The 9,424-nt window shown below is 62.7% G+C and overlaps 1 long non-coding RNA gene across 1 annotated transcript; it reads right to left on the bottom strand.

Annotated features, from left to right (window-relative positions):
- Positions 1 to 2,938: 2,938 nt before the first annotated feature.
- On the bottom strand, positions 2,939 to 4,312 carry LOC144233552 (uncharacterized). The gene is made up of 3 exons (XR_013335705.1): positions 3,967 to 4,312; positions 3,147 to 3,222; positions 2,939 to 3,023 (listed from the first exon to the last, which is right to left on the bottom strand). It is a non-coding gene; the product is annotated as an uncharacterized LOC144233552 (long non-coding RNA).
- Between the last annotated feature and the right edge of the window lie 5,112 nt (positions 4,313 to 9,424).

Below are 9,424 nucleotides of genomic sequence, written 5' to 3'. Positions count from 1 at the left end.
CATCCATCCATCCATCCATCCATCCATCCACCCATCCATCCATCCATCCATCCATCCACCCATCCATCCATCCATCCATCCATCCATCACTCCATCTTCCATCCATCCATCCATCCACCCATCCATCCATCCATCCATCCATCCATCCATCACTCCATCATCCATCCATCCATCCATCCATCCATCCATCATCCATCCATTCATCCACCCATCCATCCATCCACCCATCCACCCATCCATCCAGCCAGCCAGCCAGCCAGCCAGCCAGCCACTCATTTAACAAGTGTTTTCTGAGTGTCCACGGTGAGCTGGGCATAGCTGTGTGTGCAGGGAAAACAGCAACAAATGAGATCAATAAGGTGTCTGCTCTCAAGGCTCTTGTTCGAATATGGGAAGCAGACAAGAAGCACATACACACAAAGTGATAGACGCTGTAGAGAAAATAAGACACAGAGATGAGGTACAGGTGACAGGTTGGGCAGGGAGCAGTCGCAGGTGTGTTGACCAAACCTGCACCCCCTAACTTGCTCGTTTTAACACCATTTGAGTCCTCACAATTGGGGGAAATGCTATTATTATCCCCATTCCACAGATGAGGAAACTGAGGTACCCAGAGCAGAGAGGACATGCCCAGGGTCCCCTAGTTGGGAAGGGGAGAGCCGGAAATTGAAGGCAGGCAGACTGGTTCCGGAATTCGTGCTGGAACTGAGGTGTGAGGCTGCACTGTGGGAACACGGTGCCGAGGCCGGGCCCTGAGGCAGAACCGGCTTGGCCACACCGGGTGCCTGACAGGGCGGGGGAGGGGAAGGAGGGGCCGGCGCTGGCGGAGAGGTGACGCCGTTCTCCCCGGACGGAGATGCCCTTGGAGCCCCTCCACGCGGTGGAGGCGGGGAAACGGCCACAGGGCCTGGAGGGCTCCGAGCTCCGGGTGGTTGTTTCAAGGTGGTGGTGGGTGTGCCTGACCAGTGGCTGCCTGCCTTCCACGTCCTAACACGCACACGCACACACATGCGTGCCCACCACACACCCGTGCACCCATCGCACACCACACACGTGTGCAGACCACACACACACAGACCACACACTCGTGCACACATCGCACACCGCACACGTGCACAGACCATACATGCACACACCACGCACCTGTGCACACATCACACACATGCGCACACACCACACACACACTTGCACACACTGCATATACACATACCACACACCTGTGCACACACTACAACACACACCGTGCACACACCTCACACACATGCACACCACACAACTGTGTACATTCCACACACACACACACATGCATGTGTGCACACCACATACTCATGCACACACCATACACACACACAACACACACCTGTGCACACATCACACACCACACACAGGTGCACAGACCACCCACGAACACACCACATACCTATGTGCACACCACACACCCATGTGCACACTGCATGTGCACACACCACACACACACACACGTGTGCATGCACACACACCACACCCAAGCCATGGCCCGGCCTACAGTGAGAATCAGACAGCACGGAAGTCCACAGGAACCATTCCCATGGAGGACAGGTCAGGTGCTCCCTGATGGAAGAAAGTTCTAGAGTCTGTGATGGGGACAAGAATTCCAAGCTGAAGAGGAAACATGAACAAAAACCCTACCATCTCTGGTGTCAGAAATCACAGACCAGAGAGGGGAACAGAGAACTTTGGGGTGACCGGAGCCCAGAGAGAAGCGAGGAGGGGCTGCCGGGGCCATTAGGACTCTGCTGGCGGGTGAGCTGCGGCCTGCCAGAGGCAACGACGGCACCAGTACCAACACCAGCCTTTCCGGAAGGTTCCAGGCCAGATCCCATCAAACCGCGGACGTCGACTGCACTTGATGGCTGAGGCAGGTGCAGTGATGCACCCGTTCCAGCGGCAGAGCGACTGGGGCTCCAGCCCCAGACTCTGCCTTCCGTCAGGCGACCGGGAATAAGGCTGAGGGAACGCGGCCGCGTGCTCCGTGGGCTTGGTGGGGAGCAGGGGACAGAGAGCAGCAGCCGCCGCTCACACGGGCCCACATCGCGGATGCGGAGCCCCAACAGCTCCAGATCTGAGAATTATCTTGCAACTTGCTTGGCTTCAATCCCTGACCTGACCTGACCTGTGACCTGACCTTTCTGGCAGCAAAAATTTCCCCAGAAGGTCAGATCAGGGCCTTCTTTTGGGTGAGCGTCCAGGGTTTCAGGGTTTGTGGATTTGAATGCAGGGCGCCACCCTAGCCCCCACTGGGAGGAATTCACTCCCTCTTTCCCTTATAAAATCCAAAAAGTCATTTTTGGGCAAAAGAGTAGCCTTTGGCCCTGCTGGGGAGGCCCTGCCATCAGTCCGGGGGCTCAGAAGCCCCTAATTCTGAGCGTGGCCCTGCCACAGCCCGGTGACACGGAGTCAGCAGGTCAGGGCGCNAGGCAAACTGTCCAGGGTCCCTCGGCGTTGCCGGCACCAGGGGCTTGAGCGAGAGTTGGGCGCACCAGCCCGCAGGGAGTGGGTCTTCCTGGAGGGTCCTGGCCGGCTCTGCCACCAAACAGCTGTGTGACCTGAGCAGGTGCCCAGCCCTCTCTGGACCTGTTCTTCTCTGTGTAAAGTGCGCGTTGAGGCTAAGCCCAGTGGGCCTTCTCGCTTGTGGACACGGCGTTTTCTGGGGCGTCTCCCCCCCCCCCGGCCCGCCAGTGCCCCAGGCCTGGGGATGCAAGCATCTCTGTGTCTCTGCTCCCCATTCTTTAATTGGAGGGGTGGGCAAGCCTCTCCCTTCTCATTCTCCTCTTTTCGGGGTGGAGATCACAGCCTCTCTGGGCCTCGATTCCCACGAAGGGGGGCCTCGGGAGCACCCCCTCGCCGTCCGGGCGGCCGGAGCCGGCCGCGGGGGCCCCACGCTCTGCGTCTGCCTGCTCACACCCCAGGGTGGGGAGGAATTTCCATGGGGCTTATGGTGATTTATAATGGGAAACCTCCGCTTTCCCCCGACATTGTTCTCCCTGACAGAGGGAAGAAAGAAGGCACTAAATCTCCTCTCATCATAAGTAATGATGAAGCCCACCGCCCGGCCGCCCCCCCCAGGGCCCTCCGCCGCGACAAAGTGCACTATTGTCATCCGTTACATTTTTCTCAAAAAACCTTCAGCCGCGCACAAGGCCAGCGCCGTATCCTTAACCGGACCTTCCTCATTGTCTGCGCCTGAGGGAAATGGAATGTGTCAGTCTGAGTAATGCCCTTCAATACAGGCTGAGTGATGCCCTCAGGAGCCCGCGCTCGGGGCTTTGGCCCGGATAAAGACGCCCCCACGCTTTCTCAGGCTCCGCGGCCGGGATGAAAGCCGCCCCCCCGGCCGCAGCCACCGCGCCACCTGGCCCACGGGGACGGTGGGCTCGCCTGCAGGGCCGGTGGCCGCCCCCGTGTCCCCGAGGCCGCTTGGGGGTTCCCCGGGGGGCGAGAGGNCCTCCAGATGGGGCCCTGCCCCAGCCGTGCCCCCGGCCCGACTAGGGCCCGCGGTTCCCACCTGTTGGAAACACAGAGCCGTTCAAAGGAGCGCATCCTTTACGTCCAAGTGCAAGGCCCGCAAAACCAACCCCTGCGAAGCCCGTTCATTCACTCATTCGTTGGTTTGCTCCACTTTGCAAAGGGGGGCCGGGGAGGGAGGTGCTGTTACCTGTACCTCCCAGGGGTTCAGGGAGGGGTGTCTGCCAGCAGCTTGGGTCCCCCCTGACCCCACGCTCACAAGCAGGAAAGGGAGGGTCCCAGCGCAGGATGAAAGTGCAACCTTGTTCATAAAGAGGGAGAAGCTGAGACNGCTCTTCTGCTCTCAGCACCCCTCCACTCCCCAAGGCCCCGGGGCAGGGCCCTCCTCACAAGGCCCCTGCGCAGCCCGCGCAGCCTCGCCTCCCCCTGGCCCCGGGAGCCCGCGGGGAGCTGGGGGCCCACCTGGAGAGCCCCTGGGCGCCCGACCCGCTGTGCTGAGCCGTCACTCCCGGACTGTTGGTGGCTCCAAGTCTCCAGCCCCTTGCCGGTCACTGCAGAGCTCAGTGAGGGCTCCCGGTGGGAAGGGCCTCAGATGGCCTTGCCGGACCGCTCTGTCATCTACGTGGGGAAACCGAGGCCCTTGGACAGGCTGCTGCCACCCTCATCAGCTTCGTGTCCCCGAGAAACAGCAGGGCAGGACCCCGGCAGCCCGTGGGAGGCCGATGGGTCGTGGGGCAAAGCCAGGAGCAGATGTCCCAGCCGAGGTGTGGAGACGGGAGAAGCAGGACAAGATCAGCACAGCCTAACCCTCCCCCCTGCCCCCCACCCCTGGGAGCCCGTCCTGAACCAGCCTGCAGGTGAGATGTCACAGAAGGAGCCCTGAGCCCCGCCCTGTGGGCAGGGGTGTAAAATCCCGCACCGTCAGTCCATCGAAGGGGTGGCGGGGTGCGGTGGCGAGGGGGAGGGGCCAGGGTAGGGTGGCCTGAGGCTCTGACGCGGGCGTTTGTCCTGAAAGCCAAAGGGAAACCGGGAGGATGCCATGGTGGGTTGTTCCCCCCAAGTCTCCCTCTCCTCTGCCACTCGGCCTTGCCTTTCTGCCCACGAGGGGCCGAGGGTGCCCGCCCGCTCGCGAGCAGGACTTGGCCGTGAGATGCACAGAGGTTTGGAGCCCAGCCCGCGGGCCCGGCCCCCCCTCGCCGGCACCCCAGCCCCTCACCTGCCGCGCCTGCTAGGCTCACTTTCCGAATCAAGCTCCCTGTCCGTGCGCACAGCCAGCTGGACCGGGCACCACGGATGAGAGGCGCGAAGCGGGTGCCGGCAGCTGGAATGCCCGGTGAGGGCGGCTCCCTGGCTGGGGATGGTCACCATGTCACAGGGCAGGGAGCGGAGAGAGAGGCGAGGTCTCCTGTGGCTTCTCCTGTAAGGGCACTGATCCCGTGGGGGGGCCCCACCTCCTGACTTGGGATGTGGGGACAATGTTTCTGCCTCCGCCTAAGGGACAGGTAAGGAAAATGAGGGGGCGCTTGTCATGCTCAAAGGGTGTAGTTTAGATACCGCAGCCCAAACCCGCAAATATTTCAGTCCGTGATTTCAGGCAGGGGACAGCCGGATGCTACATGCTCCCTCCCCAGGGTGGGGGTGGGGATGGGGGTGGGGGGCAGCCCCTCGACTCCTTCCCAGGCCCCCCAGGAGCCCAGCCTGGGGCAGCAGACATTTGCTGCTGGGTGGTTGGAGCAGGTGCCCAGGGCGAGGGGCGCGGGGCCGCCTCCTGGCCACGCGCTGATCTGCGCCACAGCCCCCTCCCCCCGAGACCTGCTGCAGGGCGGCCCAGGGCTTGGGCTGTGTCCCTTTCTTCACCCTGCGCCTCCGTTCGGCCGCCGCCCCCCTCCCTCTTCGCAGGCCTCCAGGGAGTGCCGCTTGGGGAGAAGTCCGTCTCTGACGTGGGCCTTCCATACAGAGGGTGGTGGGCCTGTCAGATTGGGCACCCGAATCCAGGGTGATGATAAATCCTGTCCCTCCGAATTAGGCCAGAGCCCCCAGAGCCCTGCTGATTACAGCCAGCGCCACCGCAGACAAAGGCCCCAAGCAGGTCCCTGGAGGGTCATTAATATGGATTGAGGCCCATTGTTTCCTCAAATTAGGCCACGGGGGTGCTCCTTGGGGAAGCTCAGAGCGGGCAGCCTCACATCCACGGCTCCTGGGTCCCGGCCTGCGGTCCCTCGGCTGGTGACGAAGCTCGAGTCCCTGCTGCAGGGGCGCGGGACGGAAAAGGGACCGTGCGGGCCAGTACGAGCTCCTGCCTCACGCGGGAGGGTCTTAACCTTTGCAAAGCAACTGGGTTTCACGGTGCCTTTTGATGCATCCGCACCCTTGGGACGCGGGCCGCACTTTACAGTTTACAACGCAGCCTCAGTCCGTTCTCTCCTTTGAGCTTCGCAACAGGTCCTTTGTGTCAGATGAAGTTCAATGGTTTGCTCAAGGTCACACAGCGTATTGCTCAAGGTCACACAGCGTATTAGAGGCAGGTGAGCCCAGAACTCAGGTATCGACATTGCCACTGCTGCCCAAGCCGGGGACACGATGCCCAAGACCCCGAACCAGGACACGGAGGCACGGACCTGACTCACGCGGTGTGTCCATGGGGAAGAGCTCAAGTCAAGGTGGAAGGGATGACCCCTGCCCCGCCCCCACCTAGCTTGCGGTGCCTCAGGGTCAGAAAGATGTGTAGCCAGCACACCAGCCCCCCGCGGGCTGAACTCGGGCCAGATGAGGGCTGGGAGCGGGGGGCAGAGGAACTGGCCCTCGAACTGCCCCAGAGACTCAACGGGCAGGATGTGGGGACAGCACGACTGCCCCGTCCTCCGCAGGGCGCAGAGCGAAAGGAAAATGCAGGCCCCTTGCTCCAAAGGGACCAGAGCATTAAGCTGAAGGCAGGGCCCTTCTGAGCCTGGGGCCCTGGGGCCCAGTGGCGGGGGATGTTGGGGGGACATCGGGGCTCATTCAACACGGGTCTGAATGCACCTGCTTCAAGCCGCATCCAATCCCTGAGGCCCTAGAGCGCTGACCCGATGGGCTGTGGGGGGCTCTGGGCCGACACACAGAGAGGGCTGGGCTTACACAGGGTGCAACTGCCCTGAAGGGAATGACCTCCAGGGGGAGGTGGGTCGTCGCTGGGGGCGGGGCTCCGAGCGTGACCCTGCCCCGCAGGGCGCTGGGATCTGGGGTTTATCTGACAGCCGGGGACAGCGCCCCCAGAGGGGCCCTGGCTGCCCCTCTCCCAGAGGCGGGCAGAGGAGGAGGCTGGAAGGTGACTTCGTATGCCAGGCCACACGGTGAGCGAGGCCAGAACCAGCAGCAGGTTCACGGCGCCGGCTCAGGCCCTTCCCCAGGCCCAACCCCGACCTCATCCCCAGACCCCACTGCTTCCCAGGCGTGTTCCCAGAGTCCCAGGCCGGCCTGGAGAGGAGCTCAGGTCCCTTGGGTGGGCGGCTGCAGCCTTCACGGAGAGCCCTTGACGTGAGAGCCCTTGACGTGCTGGAGAAGATTTCCTTGGTCAGCTCTGCAGAGATCCTCTCGGACCATCTGTCTCCCTTTCTCTGAATCTCTGAGTCTTGGGCAAACTGAAAGTCCTCTGAAAGCCTCCCACCCTCGGGCCTCAGCTGAGGCTGAGTCAGCGCCCTAAACATGCTTCACAGTGAGACAGCTGGGAAGGGGGGCGTGCATCGGACGCTCACACTGGACTCCTGCGTCCCGCCAGGGCCTCCCCTCCCGGCACTGACCCCAGCCCCACACTGGGCCTTCGTCAGCCCTTGTTACAGAACAAGCGTGGAGAGGTCAGGGTCGCCAAGGCACCGCTGGCCTCTGCGGTGGCAGGGAGGCTCTCTGGTTCCCAGGGGAGCCACCGGGCCCCGGAGACGGCCAGGTCTACGGGCGACTGTGTGCCTCGCGCGGGCGGCCCAGGGGGCGGTGCCGGCCTGCATCCAGCAGGCCCGTGCCGAGCACACCTCGGCTCATGCAGTCCTCAGAGTGTCCCACTTTACAGGTGGGGAAACTGAGGCAGAAGGGGGCTGTTGCTCATTCCAGGCCGCGGCGTATGCTGCAGGCAGGCAGGCAGGCAGGCAGGCTCCGGGACCCGCTGTCCACGCTGCGCCCCTCCCCCACTGGGGCTTGTGATCATCTTCCCACTCATTTGGGGCTCAGAGTCACGCCCTGGGTCAGAGGCCAAGAGCCGAAAAGCCCACAGCTCCCCTCACCCTCCGCGGATGCCCGGTCACCCCAAGAGGCCGGTGCAGCTCACGGAGGCCGAAGGGCTTCTCTGAACCAGGCCCCGTGCGGGCCAAGGGGCCCACAGATGGAGGCGCACGTGGAGGCGGGGACAGACACGGAAGCTCCTGTCCCGCGACTCTGAAGCCTGTGACCAGCGCTGGTCCCTGCGGGACAACCAAGCCCAGTGAGGCTGCAGAGAACTCCGTAGGGGGGGCAGGGCATCCCCGGGTGCCTGTTGGAGGGAGGGAGGGAGGGAGGAAAACAGATAAATTGATTGATTGTATAGTTTAAGTTCTCAGTACTATCAAAAGAGGCAAATTGGTTGGTGCCCCAAATAGTAGGTGCTCAACAAGCTTTTGTTGAATGAAAAAAATCCCTGTTTGTGCCAAATCGTATCTGCGACCAAAAAATATATGAATAAGCCTGATGTCAGTTCTTTAGGTGGCTCCCCACCCTCACCGCCACCGCCACCCCCACCCTCACCCCTACCGCCTGGATTGGCGACAGAAACGCAGTGCACCGAAGCTTGCTCCGGCTACATCGGAGCGAACCTCAGAACCACACCAGACTGTCCCCAGCCTGGCGCCTGCTCTGGACGTTCCCCCCTCAATCCAGTGAGTCCGTGTCCATCTTTCTCCTTCTGGGAGAACACTGGTCACGCTGGACCCTGCCTCCGAATAAGGTCTTGTTTGGGGGCACAAGGCGTTAGGACTCCGCCACACGGATGGGGGCGGGGGGGACACAACCAATTCTGCCCGTCGCCCCCCAGCTGTCACCAACCTCTCCAAGGTCCGTGGGTGACGATAGCCGTGGCACCGCCTGTGCCCGCAAGCCGAGCAGACCCAGAGCGCATCCTCAGCCCTGCGTGAGGGCGGCCATCATCTGTGGGGCCGTGGCTGGGAGCCCCCTTCACCCCTGCATCAGCGCTCGGGGTCACCCGCCCCTCCAGCCCTCTGCCCAAGCGAGCCTCTGGCGAGGACAGGCCCTCTGGTGTCCGCAGCCCTCCACTCACCAGCTGTGTGTCTTTGGGCTCGTGACTTAACCCCTCTGCGCCTCAGTAGACTTCTCTGCAGAATGGGATAATGATAGTCCCGACCTCGCAGGGTTTTACGAGGAAAAAAGGCGAATGTTTGCCAGAGGTGGAGAAAGCGCTAGGTCAGGGCTAGGCCACTGTGAGGGGCCGGAGGGTCCTCGGGTCCTCACTCTCCAGGAACTACTGGCTGTGGGCCTCAGCCTCGGCCTTGGCCCCGGAGCAGAGGCGGGCAGGGCTGGGGGAGGGGGGGGACCTGTGGGTCCCAGAGGCAGGGCAGAGCCCCCTGGTCAGAGCGAGGTCTAGAGGGGGCTGCCCGGGTGGGCACTCGGCAGGCAGCCGGGCGCACCCCATTTTATGCATATTAGAGAGAAACCCAAGCGTGATGCTCCGCGATTGTTTTGTGTGTTTACAGCATTTGTTTCAGCAGATTTCTGGCAAGGCCCAGGGCCCGGCTGGCGGGCAGCACATGGAGACAGCTGCTGCCGGGCGGGGGCTTCCCGGTGGGCCGGGGCGGAAACCGGGGGCTCTGTCTGAGGCCTTCAAAGGACGGCCTTTGTCTGGGACGCTGAGCCCGGGGCCCCTCGGGGGCAGGCGGGCTGGGGCTCCGGGCGCTGCCCCCTT

Source organism: Crocuta crocuta, unplaced genomic scaffold, assembly GCF_008692635.1.
Source record: "Crocuta crocuta isolate KB4526 unplaced genomic scaffold, BGI_CrCroc_1.0 scaffold636, whole genome shotgun sequence".
NCBI classification, from domain to species: Eukaryota; Metazoa; Chordata; class Mammalia; order Carnivora; family Hyaenidae; genus Crocuta; species Crocuta crocuta.
The sequence above is the reverse complement of the archived record's forward strand: the minus strand, read 5'-3'. Positions and strand labels throughout refer to the sequence as shown.